The sequence below is a fragment of the Mya arenaria genome, chromosome 8 (genome assembly GCF_026914265.1).
Source record: "Mya arenaria isolate MELC-2E11 chromosome 8, ASM2691426v1".
NCBI classification, from domain to species: Eukaryota; Metazoa; Mollusca; class Bivalvia; order Myida; family Myidae; genus Mya; species Mya arenaria.
Genome location: NC_069129.1, coordinates 24,996,944 through 25,014,003, shown reverse-complemented (window position 1 = coordinate 25,014,003; position 17,060 = coordinate 24,996,944).

The window sequence follows — 17,060 nt, the reverse complement described above, 5'->3', positions numbered from 1 at the left end:
ATTAATCTGTTTGAATGTGGATTTTAAACATTTATAATACAATTTCTTCTACGAAAAGTGCCGTTGGCAAACACCAGGTACACGAACGAATCTTACATTGGTGTGAGTCAGCTACTTTATATTCAAATCAGATTATAATGTTCTAAACCGAAGGACCGAGTACATCGGTCATTGCAGTTGACTGCTTTAAGAATAAAGAAAAATAATAAATTTATATGCCGCTATTAATGATATCTTCATCATATTGTACCAGCATTAAATACTACGAACACCTTTTCAAAAGCCATCTTAAACGACAACAACAACAGCAATTGCAACACCGATATCGCAAGCATCACGGAATTTTTTATGGCCTATATTAATCATTTTTAATCATATATCGTACCAGTATTAATTACCACGACCAACTTTTCGAACGTTAACATGAACAACAACAACAACAACAACAATACTAATAACAATTGCACCACCAGTATCGTCAGCATCACATCGATTTTATCATTATCATATTTTCATCATGAACCCTGTCATCCCTAATTAAATGCAATTATGATTGTCATCATCGCCATCATCTTCAAATGCACACGTTCTTACTACTAAGTGTCTGAATTTCCCAGGTGTTGCTTATTTTTACCATCCCATATCGCATCAAGACTCGGCCCTGACAGTTTTATCTCAATAAAACATTTATGTATACGTATATCTATGTTATGATCTAGCTGCTTAATGCTTAGTGCTTAATGGTTACAAAAAGCTCATTTACTTTTTCTGCATTGCGTTCTGTTGTATCTTTTGTGATTATTTCCTTTCTTATCCATGAGTCAGCTTGATTCATGGTTTTTCAGATCATCGTTTAGCCTTGACCTCTTCAAAATTGTGTCAGATCCCCGTTCAACTGTATAGATTGTAACACTGTCTTGGAAAGAGCTTTATATTTGTTCAGTACAATGCTGACAACATCTATATCATAACACACAAATCAAATAAAATTTGGAAGAAAAATATACAGACCAGATACTGATAAATTATAAAGGTTGAATTGGAAGGGAAACAAAAAGAGACGTTCTAGATTACAAGACTAATCGTCTTTTAACCGTTAGTGTATCTTTCAGAACGAAAAAGAGGCCTTCTGAATTACAAGTTAATTATTGTTTTAAAGCTGCACTCTCAGAAAGTGACAGATTTTACTCTCTTTTATTTTTTCTCTCGTAAACGTCAATTCAGTCATATATGATTTTTCACAATAGAACACATATCAATTGTTTGAACTACTGCCAAAAAACTTCACTTTTCTAAAAATGCTATAAGCGACTTTTAGCCATACAACATCATTTTTCGGACGTATATATGAAAAAACTGTGTTCTTATTCTGTGTCAGCAGTCTTATATCATAGGTTCCCAGACATGAACGCAACATTGGCTCATTACAAGACAAAAAATAAAAACAGTTGTCAAAACGGTTAATCTGTGAGAGTTTATCTTTAAGCCTTGTAGCACTTGAATATATGCAAAGCTGTAGCGAAACACCGAACATGCATTTGGAATGGCAGCGATGCCTTAATCCAAGACATTTGGAGCGGATATCATTAAACATCTAATGCGTATGATATTAATTGATTCACCTTTCAGTAAAACCTAAATTCTAACCGCAATCTCTGGTAATAACGGCTGGTGTTGATTTCATGAGCATATGTTTTACATGTGTTTTATTGAGTATGTGGTCTCAAGTGGCCTTTCAATTAAGACTATGAGGTGAACCTTTTGGCTTGGACTAAAAGTATACTGTGCCAGTTTGGTCCGGCAGTTTCAGATGATCACCCTTTTTATTTTTAAACACGTATACATCTTATGCAAAGAGGTGTCTGAATGGAAATTCAAAAATATGTAACAGCTGTAATCAAAGAATGATTGAAAGTGAATATAACTTTTAAATAATAGACCCAAAATATTTAGAATTAAGAACCAAATATACAAAAGACATAATTATACGTGGCGAACAAAGAATGTATTAGTCAAAAGATTGTATACATTGAAGAAAATAGTTTTTCTCTTTTCTATCCTTTTTAGTCATTTGATCTTCTGTTTAAACAGTCTCTTGCCTAAATTTTTGTCTGTGCATATGTTGTAATTATATATATATATCAAATGCAATAAAAAATGTTGAGTTGAGTGGAGTTGAGAATTACTCTGATACACTGATCCTGTGTACCGTTTCATTTGGTATAGCTTACTAACGCTTCTCCTTTATATCTGCTGGAAAAAGATTTTTAACAATGTAAATATTGTATGTCATTTCAACATTTAAAACACACAAGGCCAGACAGACAATAGCCCGATAGTTCAGAGTTTCGTTAAAGTGAACAACGTGATTATCGTCAAATATCTCACGTTTAAAAGTTAACAATGGTGTCGATAAAAATGTTGTGAACTTTATCGAAGTTCCGAACAATCGGCCCAAAGTTAGAGGTCCAATATTACTTCTGCTATGTTATCCTGTGTCAGCAAACGCGTAGCTTTTTTCTGTTTTATATAGCACGTGTTCACCAGCTCCTAATTGTAAGCTTAATTATAATATAGGCAGAAACACGGTTACAAATTTGCTAAGCGATAAAAAATCGACAGCTGAGAACTCGTTTATAACTTTATAAAAGCTAAATATTTTCGGTTATAATTACCATAAATGGGGATCGAGTGGGGGATTCAAACGTGCATAATGATGGAAATGAAATAAGACGGAATCATGAAATCATAGAAGGTATCCGTAATATTTTCATAGTCATATGAGTATTTTTTATGAGGTACCTGACCACGTACCTCCGAAAAACGTGACTATCGGCCAATGTCTATGAAACTTGGTACAAACAATCGCCAATGACTGTTTATAAACATTTTATAAAAGAAATGTTCCAATGATTGCGTTATTTGTCGAGTTACGGCGCTCCCTAGCGGATATGTGCGTTTTGGCGCATACTTTGATAAAACCACTCTGTTTTGTTTCTAAAAATTATCACATATTGAAAATTTAATACAAACACGCTCCAAATTAGTTTTAGCAATATTTTTTTTTAAATGAAATATATTTCAAAACTTTTTTAATCGGTAGGTCTGCATTTTACAAATATAAATGATGTTACATGTATTTTATACTTTTGTTCAAAAGTACTACATTTCTTCTTTTTAAATCAAATGATTAATGTATAACATTGAATTGTGTGTCTGCATGTTATCTTTTTGCTGATGTGCACATTTTAATGGTTTTATTGGTTCAACAAGCAGTTAGATAAATATTTAGAAATAAAATAAACATCATCAGTTAGAGCAAACTTGCTCCATGCCAAGTAATTAACAATTTATACAACATAGTGCAGCGATCTCAATAAATTATGTTTTATGCAAAACTGGCTATAGACATATTTACACTTCCAGCCAAGAATTGTTGCTCCACCTCCATTTTAATGTAAGGTTCAATTATTCCGTTTAACAAGCGGACATATTTACTACTAATTGAACATTCCCGTCCTTAGGGTGGTCCATAACGTTTAAATACCTTCTTAGAATGATGTTTTAATGAACCTGTATGTCTGTTCATCCATTGTTTGGCACATGCATCTCTTCACATTAATTAAACCGGATGGAAATGGGAGGCATAAACTCTCTATCAAGGCCATGTCTTTGACCTTCCAAACAGATCGCCATTTGTGGACCTCCAGTAATTGACCTTCGAAATAAGCTGTAAAATAATCACCGACCTTTATTGTTCTTTCACGGGGCTATTTGAAATCTGTCTTCACTTGGGTAATATATTTTCTAATTATTTCCAATGAGAAAGGATTTTGGGTATGTATAGTGTTCTATTTCGTAGATTAGGTTCATTAACCAATCAAATTATCAGATAGTGTCGATACCAACACCTTCCAACGGTGTGTTTATGGCATTTGAGGGCAAAGAAAGAAACAAGAACGTCAGTAATACTCTACCGATTGTGTGTTGGTGCTTTAAGTGGATTATTTGATAATCAGGGCCCAAAATCACAAATATAATGAATTTTACTCTCAATCTCAGTCTCAACTCAATTAACCACATGTCACCAAAGTAATTTAATAATGGATATGTTTCTACTGTTTTTAAAAGCTCATTTTAACATAGAATATATTGATACACGCCTTTGGTCGAAATTTCTTGTGAAAAATATTTTACAGCAAAAAATGTTTTTGTGTTCATTTTTTTTCTTAAACTGTTCATTTTTTTTCTAAAACAATTACCCAAGTATATTTTTTTCTAGAATAAGTTTTCTTTGAAAGTTTGAAATATTGACAAAACAACATGATATTGAATCATACTATGCTTTTATAAGATAAATTTATTTGACTCATCTCACAATAGATGACAGAACGTGTAGGAGAACAATAATGTGTACATATTGAGGCAACTTTACACATACTAAGATAAACATAATTAAGTTCACATTTGAGGGTGGTATGTAAGCGCCCAACCAAACATGCATCAAGTAAACACATTAACAAAACTAAATTAAACATATATAAAATTATGCAGGTACAAAATATGTTTCAAAAAAGATGAAAGTCACATATCTAAACTGAAGTCACGATATGTCACAAGAATGTTCACAATGAGTCAACTTTGGCTTTTTTTAAGTAATTGAAAAATGTTCATCTGTTTAACTAATAATCTAACACAGTATTATGAAGTGGGGAACAAATATAAAATATAAAAGTACACTATTTCATATGAAAGTTGAGTGGAATGAGGGTTTGTTTGAAACTGTATGAATCTGGGTCACTAAATTCAATGAAGAAAGTTACAAAACAAACAGTAATTTATAAGTATGTACAAAAAGCGATGAATATCATCAGCTCGCAGGACGATGGCTGACGGTCCAAGCTGTCAGGCCTTTCTCGTACAACCCTCAACCTGAACGCAGGAAAAACACACAATGGCACACGAGCAACCACGGTATAGAATGATTGTGTCCATTTACAATACTAGAAGATGAGCCATCGTTATATAAAACACCCACTAAAAGATATTTTATCAAATCCGAGGGATTCTAAAACTGAAAACATATATGGCCATGATACTGTATCAAAATCCTTTTCTTGATCTAAATTTATAAAACAAGCAGTATTGTCTTTTTATTAGAGCGACCTTAAATCGAACATGTCTGGCTTATTCTGTTTATACAAGGAAAGTAACTTCTGTTTGTAATAATTTTTGACAATAGTTTCCTAACTATATTCAATAAAGAAATAGGCCTATAATTTGTCATTGCTGATGCCTTTTTTATCTTTACATAATAATTTTATATACGACTACTTTGAGATTCTGATATAGAACCAAGTTCTTTTTTAAAGTTTCTCGAAAATTGGACTTAATATATCAATAAATTTAGAATAAAACAAAGACGCTAAACCATCGCTACCTGGCGAGTTGTTATGGTCCATTTGTTTGAGAGCGTATACGATTTCATAAATTGTGATTAGCTTTGTCAAATCTCTATTTTCATCCGTAGAAACATCAAGAAGAACATCTAAAAACATATTGTTTAAAGGGCTATCAACATTTTCAGCTGTGTACAAAGTTTTATAAAAAAATCCTTAAGGAGTCCAATATTTCTAAAAATGATTTTATCACTATTTTATTATTATCTATTTCATATACAATTCTATCTTTACATTTAGAAGACTCAACATCATGAAAACAACTCGAAATATTTTTATTCTGGTTAATTAGATTAGCTTTACTTCGAATAAAGGCACCCCTTTCCTTCTCCTTATAAAGCTCATTTATTTTAGATTCAATACAAATCTTCTCCGCAACAGAAGGTGTGTTTTGGTATTGTTTAATTAAATTCCTCGGCTCTTTATGATACTCAGTACCTTTGCATTTACTATAATCTATACAACATTCCTTAATTAATAGTTTCATATTATCCCACCACTCAAGGGTAATTTTGTCTAGTTTACTTTTTTTAATTTTCCAATAAAACCTTAACACACGACACCTAACTAAAACATAATACATATATTATATGCAGTCAAACAATTAAATAATAATGGAGGAATACACCTTATTACATTTCCCAACCTAGACCTGCATCCTCTCTTTTGCCTGGTTGGGCCTTCTTCCCATTTTCGAACTATACCCTACACACTGTTGGGTATCTTTATTTCCATAAACGTGTACATAAATTGAGAAAAAATAGCTACCGTTTGTATACTAGTATAATGTATCGAATAACAACAGCATAAGAAACCCACAATAAATGGTTATCGAACGTGATAAAGTGACAGTGATATAAATATGCATTCTGATAAATAATTTGTAATTAATTATGTTACCAACGGTTCTTTAGATGACTGAGTATTACTCGGCAATCACAATGTACATAACATAAAATGTATTATTTGAGAAACCAAAATTAAAGTTTGAATTAAAATTTACAAAATTTACCCTATTGCATATACAAATGTATTATATTATAAGTATCTATCAAGTGTTTCCGGTACGGAGAGAAAAATCCGACCAAAGGCACGCGCGTAAACCGGTAACAAGGGTTGCCTAGTTACCGGTCACGCAGCGTGCCCGAGGGTCGAATTTGTCGATCCGGACCGGAAAAACATGATTGATATTTTTTCTTCCATACCTAAAATTATGAATTTGTGTAAAACTTGACGTAGAAAACGCACTTTTGTACATTTCACCAAAAAGCGCGTGCGACGTTGTGTACTGACGTCATAAAGCGCAGTAATTTTAAATATTTATCGACGTCAAATTGTCCCTTTAAAAATCGCGCTTTTGGGATTATTTATTTTCAATTTTAATTAAAAGTATTGTATACTTATATTTTTGATTGCGCTTTATTGAAATTGCATAATATACTTTTCATAAACCATACATAAAATAATTAGAAATGGCGCGTTGTTGCGCGTGACTCATCTTACATGGGGGGGTGTAAGATGAGTTTTTCCAGCACCGGTCATATGACCGGAAACACACGTCCGGTATGCAAGAAAAAAAAGTTGTTCAAAAATAGTTCATGAAAATGTTTCATTGATAAATCCAAAAAATATAAACATATCAGGGTTCAAATTTGTTGTACTAGTTTTCCCATGACAATCTTTTGCCAAACTCTCATATTTCGGCATATTTGGCAGCGGTGGTAAAACTGTACAATTTTAAAGTTTTTCAGTATCTTTATGTTGTAATTCTGAAACATAATCTATGAACGAACATTCGCTCAAGTAGTATTGATAACATCGAAATGCAAAAATGAGCAGAACAAGGCCTTAACAACGGGATCCAATAAATAAAATCACTGGAATTACTTGTCTTCCCTCTATCTCACATCAAACACATTATCTAGACCTCAAAATTGGGAAGTTGTTATCCAAAACATAAGCTAATCAAACATTTACGAAAACAAACACAAGTTATGAAAGAAATGATAAGATATTGGCACCAATTTCCTGACACGGCAAGAGGTTATGATAACGAGATCCTCTTTTAATTTGTGAAGCCGACCAAGAGGATATCGAAATTGAATTGCAACGTCTTTCGCGTCAAAGACGAATAGCAACTGTCAGCGTTTTGACCCGTTATAACGATAAAGAAAATAGTAACATAGTTTAAAGTTCCAAATGCTATTGGCTAAAACGGCATGAATAGGACTTTGAAATGCATGTACAGCTAATATAAATAATGAAGATTACTTCTAGAGAAAATAACAACAACAACAACAACAACACAAAAAACAGGTCTATAATAGAAACACACGAGTTCACTGTTTTATATGGTTTCTTTTATTGCCGTGCCAAATCCTATTGGCAAAGGGGCATGAATACGACTTTGGAATGCATTTACAAATATTATAAATAAACATGATTTTTTAGTAAAAAAACAAGTACACAAAAAGACAGATTGTGTATGGTTCCTTTTATTGCCTTTAAACTGCATGAACAAGTTCACACAATAAACTACATTGTTTTTTTGGAAAAAACAGCACAAAAAAGACATTTATGATAGAAGCATACGAATTAACTTGATGTGTAATGGTTATAGCGTTTACAATAAAACAATGAAATAAATAGGGCCACGCCCAGCAGCTGAACCATCAACTGTCTTGTTTCAAGGAACTCGTTAATAAACATACTCGATTTGTGGGAATTTTGTGAAATATGGTCTTGAAATGATGGTAAAGTACAATTACAAATGTTCAAATTATAGCTCCATTGTTAACAGAAATTAAAAAGAAAATGCGACATAAAATTCTCTTTTTGCCGGAAAGCGTTAGTAACATTATAGAGAATTAAAATTTATAAGCCCTAAAATTCACATAATTCTGTTTAAACGAATAACTCTTAGATGCTGGTTTGTATTTTTCAATAAATGTAGGTACAATCTTCTTTTACCTGTTTTAGCCTTGTACTTGTATAACAATAATTTTAACTCATTGTTGGTTGCCATTGTTGACATTCTAAAAACAAATACTTTGCTCGGATCAGTCATATCTTAGTGTAAACGTAATCGTTTGTTGTTGTTTTTGTTGCTGCTGTTGTTGTTGTTCTCCTCGCACTTTTGTTAATGTTGTCAACAGAATCCGCAACTATTAAATACGCAGACGTTCGACGGAAAACCAAATTAGTATTGATTTTCAGAAAAAAGTGTTACGAACAGCAAGCATGGTTCACTTGACGACTTTAAAGATATAGCTATAACAGAACATTTGGCATTGCCTTGGACTTGAGTTTCCCTCACAGCGCATGCGCAAATCCTCAACATAAACTTAGCATCGGTTTGGCTCTTCAGAATTAAGGCAGTTGAGTAATTTTCACGTTTTACTCTCAATAGCTGGAAACGCTTGTTTGAAGTGGACCCACTTTGTTTAATTACTGCATTTAGTGGCGTGTTGCTGGAGATGGTCGAAAGTAATGTATAGTTCTATAAGACATATGGACCTTTCTTCGAATAATGTGTTTTATGAACGTATTAATTTGTTGTGTTCGGCTGTTAATAGCCGTTTTATAACCACACTTGAATAATTTGTAATCACTGATAATTATCTGATGTTTATGACATCCTTGACATAATGAATTCCGGAGTTGTCTTTGATGCCAGGAAAAGTGTTGACGAGGCGATTTTATAAAGATGTGAATGTTAAGAGACTTGCTTTCTTCTTTGATGATCATAACGCGAGGCGTTTTATTCCTCATTTATTCATAATACAATTGAGTTACTCATCTCCATACAGCATTTTTCTGGCAAAAAGAATCTCAAGTAGCATAGAGCACATTTTGTGCACATTTTGTTTGAGTTTTTATTTTGTTAATTTCGTGCTTTATCATCAACTGTAAATGATATAGTTCGTCACCTTAATGTACGAACTCAATATATGTTTTTTTATAGATGCAATTGTTCAGTTTTTGAACAAGTGTACTAGTGTGACGTATAATGTTTTTTTCATGCTGTCGCTGTTGTTTGTTGCTGTTGTTGTTAGTGTTGTCGTCGTCGCCGTCGTCGTCGGCGTCGGCCATTTATCAACATGATAATGATGATGGTGATTATGGTGATGATGATGATGATGATGATGATGATGATGTTGCTGCTCTTGTTGAAATTGTTGTTTAATATTTCTGTTGTTGTTGTTGTAAAGTAAACACTGTCCATGAAGCTTTTCTTACAGTCTTTTAATACCCAACCCGGAAAATCAACCCGGTAAAGTAGGCGATTTTTTCCGATCACGTTGCCTTTGTTGGATATTGGGTCTATTATTCAGGACATCTTTAAAGTTAACTACGTTGTTGGCGTTTTTGTCAACTTTCAAATCTGTTTTGCTCTTGAATATTCATGGACTCATTTTATTAGCGGAGTATTGTCAACTGTTACAGCTGTATGTGTTTATTCAAATATACATCATATAATTATTCACCTTTTAAAGTTAACACCGATGCTGTTAACAACTTTGTTAACTTTAACGAAGTCTTAACAACCGGCTCATTGTTTGAAAAAACACACGAGATACAAGGAGGGAGGTAATCACAATAACGCCAAACGAGATCTTCACTGCACGCACCAAATGGCATTGTAGGGTTTTAGCCAGGATTTAAAAAGGACAGACTGCTGCAGAAAAGGGACATGGTGCTGCAGAAAAGGGACAGGGTGCTGCAGAAAAGGGACATGGTGCTGCAGAAAAGGGACAGGGTGCTGCAGAAAAGGGACATGGTGCTGCAGAAAAGGGACAGGGTGCTGCAGAAAAGGGACAGGGTGCTGCAGAAAAGGGACAGGGTGCTGCAGAAAAGGGACAGACTGCTGCAGAAAAGGGACAGGGTGCTGCAGAAAAGGGACAGGGTGCTGCAGAAAAGGGACAGGGTGCTAAGGTTAAAAAGGGCACATTGCATCGGACTATATAATATCTGATTTTAACTGCCAGATATGTAACGTATGTATGTATTTATATTTTAATTATAAGTTTGAAGCAATACAAAAAAACTATTTGTCCATCTTGAGCAATTAATTCTATGAGGGCAGAAGGGTACCCATGCTGGTCTCCGTGAGGGCTGAAGGGTGCCCATGCTGGTCTCCGTGAGGGCTGAAGGGTGCCCATGCTGGTCTCCGTGAGGGCTGAAGGGTGCCCATGCTGGTCTCCGTGAGGGCTGAAGGGTGCCCATGCTGGTCTCCGTGAGGGCTGAAGGGTGCTCATGCTGGTCTCCGTGAGGGATAAAGGGTGCTACTAAAAAGGATAGGGTGCAGCACCCTTTCATAACCCTTCAGCTTAACCCTAGATTGAATGCCACATCTATACGAATCATGTTTTCTCATTTATTTTGAACAGAGATATTTTAATAATTCAATAATAACCAATATCAATCACAGCATAACTTAGAGCATAATATCTATGTTGTTTCATATGTTCAGAAATTCAACAACAAAAAAAGGCAAGAAATAAAGACAGACGTTTTTGCATAAACACGATTGATTACATAATCTTGATTCTAATCTTGATTCTACGAATTAAGAGCTATTTAGAATCGGTAGGATAAGTGGGAACCACTTGAACGTGTTCAGCTTCGGTTTAAAACATCTTCACACCTGTCAAATCCATATCGCCCATTTTATCACTCTTCGACTGGGTTTAGTGCTAGTATGCAAACGCATTAAACTATTTCGACATGTCGGATTAATAGAAACCTCTTGCAAAGCGTTAATCACACCACATAAAAGCTCAAAAAAGATATTTGCTCAGCTACTACTACTCTAAACATATATAATGTTTGAAAAAACGCTTGAAAAGCAAAAAAAAATATATATAAAAATAGTGTGGTTCCTGTTAACTTCTAACAATAAATAGGTCGGATTTTGTTTTAAATTAGAAAATAACATATCTGTATTAAGTATGAATTCCGTTGAAATGTTTATACATACGTACACTGACATTATTGTCAAAAAAGTAGCACACTACGAGTAATCTGTATCACTTTGTACAAATAAAAGGCTCACGTGGTTTATTTAAAAAAAAATAAAAAAAAATAACGATAATAATAGTTATAATGATAATAATTATGATGATTACAATAATAATAATAATAATAATAATAATAATAATAATAATAATAATAGTAATAATAATACAAATAAAATAATAATAAAATAATAATAATAATAATAATAATAATAATAATAATAATAATAATAATAACAATAATAATAATAATAATAATAAAAATAATAATAATAATAATAATTATAATAATAATAATAATGCAACTACTACTACTACTACTGCTACTGCTACTGCTGCTGCTGCTGCTGCTGCTGCTGCTGCTGCTGCTACTGCTACTGCCACTGCTACTACTACTACTACTACTACTACTTCAACTACTACTACTACTACTACTACTACTACTACTACTACTACTACTACTACTACTACTACTACTACTACTACTACTACTACTAATAATAATAATAATAATAATAATAATAGTAAATAGTAAATAATAATAATTAAAATTAGGGTAGGGACTTAAATATTGGGTCGATCAGGTGACCGGATGCACAACATTATTTTTGTTTGGCCTAAGAAACATTTATCAAGAGTCTGTTCATACAAAAAAAATATAGTGACATTTGAGAAAGAAAGGGGAATACCGCGCTTCCATGAATAGTATGTTTATTAATTGGGCACATTTTAATTAGCCAAAATACGTTGTGGTAATGCTTGAGTATTAAATTGCCTGGTAGAACATCTGCTTATACTCACCTTTTTGCATACCCGGCTAACATGTAATAGAGGAGGAGTATAATACTATGTTTGCTGAAGAAACATGTTAACATTGTTATAGCTTTTGCATCTTCCATTTAATCAAACAAGCAAATAGTTAAAAACCTTAAAGGGACTAGACACCAGATGGTCCCAAAATCGGCAAATACAGTATTTCATCAAAACAAGTCAAGAAATGTCAATTAGAGCAAGTATAAGGCCGATAATACATCAATTTGCATGATTAAACGAATATTTCTTAGCTGTCTCAGCTTAGAAAACCCGTTCAAAAATAGCGCATATTGGTTTCCCAGTTTATAGTGTGTATCTTTAGCATGTGAAAGTCACGTGATTCGTACAATTACATATTCCGATGCTATGTTTAGATTTACTGGTATTTACGTGGTAGACTAAACCAATAAACTCAGAATTAGAAAAAATACGCAAACAATGCGAAAGGTACATGTTTTTACGCGATGTGATACACTTATAAGTAATATTAAATGTGTTGTGTACAACGATATCAATTTATGTAAGTTTTTGACATTTTTTTCTGGTAATTGTATCATCTGGTGTCTAGTCCCTTTAACTGAACCTTAAAATGAACATCTGCTTAGTGCTTACTAGGTAACTATGACATTCCAAATGTCAAATTCTTTATGGTCCTTTTTTCTAAATGTTAAGACCGGGTAATAAAATGCGACACACGGAACACCAACACTTTCATAAAAACAGCATGCCCCCCATTAGGTTTAAACGCATACGTCTCAGCGAAAAAACAACATTGAAATATTAAACGCAATTTGAGGGTCATAAACATTGCAAAACGCTTTGCATAAGATTTTTTACGACACATACAATAGAGTAACTGCGGAGTATAATGTTTTGCAGACCGACAATAAAATAAAACCATAGTATATAAACATAATAGCCACATGCCATCTGCTCGTGATATCACTCGGTACACGTGCAATCGCAATAGGTGGCGTATTGTGACACATGGTTTAATCCAAACATGCATTAGACATATGATTGTTTACGAGTTTTCTGTGGTAAACAACACACGCTTTTAATAAGTTCATGGAATTGGTGTGAAAATAGTTTGTATCAAACAGTCACCAGAGGTCGTATATCACATATCTCTGTATTTGACAATTTGATTATTGTACGTTTCAAATAAGTAACGCGATATTTATTTCAGTGAGAACATAGCTAAACAAAACAAAACGTAGCAATTACTTACGGATCCGGGGGTCGTACCCGGTGCATGACCCCCATCTTAAATCGTCCAAGTTTACCTTTTATTTCATTATAAGAATAATATACGCCCCAAATGCACCATTTTGAAATAGAAATTGTTTAAAAATATCAGTGGAAATCCCCCTTGCCAACATATTAAACCAAATCGAACTCGCTTCTGAGGGAGGGGCGCAAGTCAAAAGGTTACGCCCCTAGGTGCTGTCCCTCTAACGTAACTTGCTGTATCCGCTCCTGGCAATGCCCTTGGTTCTTAAATGATTCACATTAAAAATGAATAAGACTGGATGAAATGTACGTTTGCTATCTAGTGGCTGTTCTGTTTATTAAAATCATAAAGTTGGATCGATGTTTTGACAATTTAATCTACGTTACAAACTTCAGATGTGGTCATGTTGTTTGACATTAAACCAAAACGTTTAGTCCTGAATCATGACCTTTGTGTGGGCATGTTCATATCATCGCCATACAACCTAAATGTATGTGTACGTATGTGTGTTCCCTCGTGATATCACGGATTGTCTACTCCTTGTCCAATTGTTTAGAACTTTGTTAAAGTTAACAACGTGTGTTAACAGCATCGTTGTTAAATCTAAAATTATATATATTTTTATTTGTTCATATATTTCATAAGAACAAGTAGCAATACAGCAGAATACAAGTGTAACCATTAACCTTTCCAGTGACGATTTGAAAGGTAACAACGATAATGTTTAGAACACGGTTAACTTTTACAAGTTTCTGAACAATCGACCCATTGTATCTGTTTATAACATGTATTGCTATTTATTATGTTGGTATATCTTTTAGAGGTTTCCTTCAGGGTGACATTGTAGAGTTGTTACCACGACTTGTTTGTTATACTAATTGGGCCAATAATTAAAAAGGTTAACAAAGTTAATAGTGTTATAATCGTCATCATTGATTACTTTCAAATCTATACTTCTCCGTGCGTTTCATGGATACTACTTCATATTACATGCATAATTAATTTAAATACATCAGTACATTTACTGGCGAATTTAAAGGGGTCGCACTCCGCGCGCGTTCCCTCTAAAATCGCCAAAATTTACTTTTTATTTTAATATGGGAGAATAAACGTAATAAAATACGCTAAAATGCACCAATTTGTGTAAAAACGTTGCGCCTTTAAGTTACGCCCCCTCTAACGTCTATTACTGGATCTGCCCCTGACATTTGAAAAAAAGTTCACCTGTACAAGCGCACACTATAGGTTGATGCTGAAAATAGTGTTTCTTTTTTATTTTAAAGCATGCATTTAACTCATTCGACTTGTTTGATTTAGATACAGCTAAAACAAAGATAAACGATATTTTTGCGCTTTTTAACTGGTGATTTTGTGGCCACGTAGCTATCATATCGAAAAAAATAAAGGCTTGTGCTTTTTATCTGTTTTATCCTAAATCATACGCCTCTTTGTTTCAAACACTTAAGTCAAATGAGTTAAACATGAAACTGCATTAAATTAAAAAAATAAAATTTTCACATCAACCTATAATGTTCCGTCTTTAAAGGGGCTTCACTCCGTATGACAAAAACGCGGGGAAAAGAAAATTGTCGAAAACTGACATAAACTTGAAATCGATGTTTACAATGCATTGAAACTTACTAACTGAAGTACCACATAGTTTACAATTATTTTTTTTTCGCAGTTTTTTTCCATAAAAAAGATTACTAAGTATGTTTACCTAGTAGAATTCTTTCCTTATGCGTGAATGGCTGCAATTTTTCTTTTTACATTTTGGTATTTTTTTACAATTATGATACCAAAGAGTAAAACATTTTATTGAATAATTGTCCTGAGATTCGTTACAGAAAAAAACTTTTTTGGGTGCCAATCTGGTGTATAATCCTTTTAAAGTTCAAAACAATTCCGCTAACAACGATAACAAAGTGCTAAACAATCAAACATGACCTACGTTACTTTTGAACAGTTTTTGCACGTGTTTATTTTCTTCAACTCACACAGTTTTGCATGGGCAATAAAAAGTACATTTATGTACAAGACCACATTTATTGCAACATTTATTAATTTATCGCAAACCGCATTGAAGCAGCTTGTACTTCAACGATTGGTCACAGATAAAAATAAGTCTACACGGTTATTTTTTTGAAATCTATACGTTTATAGATGTATCATATACGTATGAAATTCCAGACAATTTGTGAATTTCAATAAATAAGAAGATATGTTCAGCACAGAAGATAACATACATCAAAACGATTCAGCGGCAAGTTTAAGAGATATAATTGTGTATTAAGTTAAAAACAGTTTTGTTTGCTTTTTATACTGTTGCAAAACGGTATTTCATTACAATGTGGTATGCTTTCGGCTCAACGGCTTGAACATGTCTTAAAGGTGCACTCTCACAGATTTACCGTTTCGACAGCTTTTTATTTTTTTTTGTCTTGGAATGAGCAAATTTTTGCTTAAATATCTGCAAACCAGTGACAAAAGACTGCTGACAAAAGATCAGATCGCAGATTTTCATATCTCCATTCCAAAATTATTTTTTTATGGCTTAACGGTTTAAGAAAAATGCATAAACATCAATTTTCTAACTTTAATATAAGAATCTGCAATCTCATGTTTTGTCAACAGTCTTATATGACTAATTTACATGATTTATCGCATAAATTGGCTCGTTCCAAGACAAAAAAAAATAAAAAAAGTTTTCAAAACAGTAAATATGTGAGAATGCAGCTTTAAAAACACAGTTTCGATATATTTATCCGTATATTGTAAAACATACAGGCTTAAATACATCGCTAGTTTCCTATTTGCATATTGATATTTTGATAGGGGAAAAGTTCTACAATTGTTATCACATTTGCTCTTACACAATAAATCTTATCTATGTATTTTATCTCTAGTATCAGTATCTAGTTTAGATTCAAGATCAAAGCGGTACTCATCTTCGAGGACATTTCATAAATGTTAATCATCATTAACGTTCACCAACACTTTAGCTTTCTATAACTCTGGTGAAAAAATAGCTTTTGGTTATCTAATCTGTGTATTTCTTTTTCTATCATCAGTATAAAATGTATGTTCAAGATCAAAATGATACTCATCTTTGAACACATTTCACAACTGGCATGTTCATTCTGTAAATGCGTTCACCTGCAGGCCTGTTTTCAATACTGATATTATCCTTATTCTTAGACATGCCTCAGTGATTCTTTGATTTAAGATCAATCTAAGTTGGTTATTATTATTATTATTATTATTATTATTATAACAGATTTGTTGAGCGCCCTTTTCATAAAAAATACGTTCAAGGGCGCTTTACAATTAAACATGTGACATATTGCAGATATGTGTAAATCACCAGAAGTGACATATTTTATTTTAGCATATTAAACCAATTCAAGTGAAACTCATATGTTGTAAAAAACACACACACATAAAGTGTCTTAAAATGCTATATGCAATAAAATAAGCATAAAAAGTAAAATGAGAATTAGAAATCAACAACATGAAACCATATATATAATATAGTTA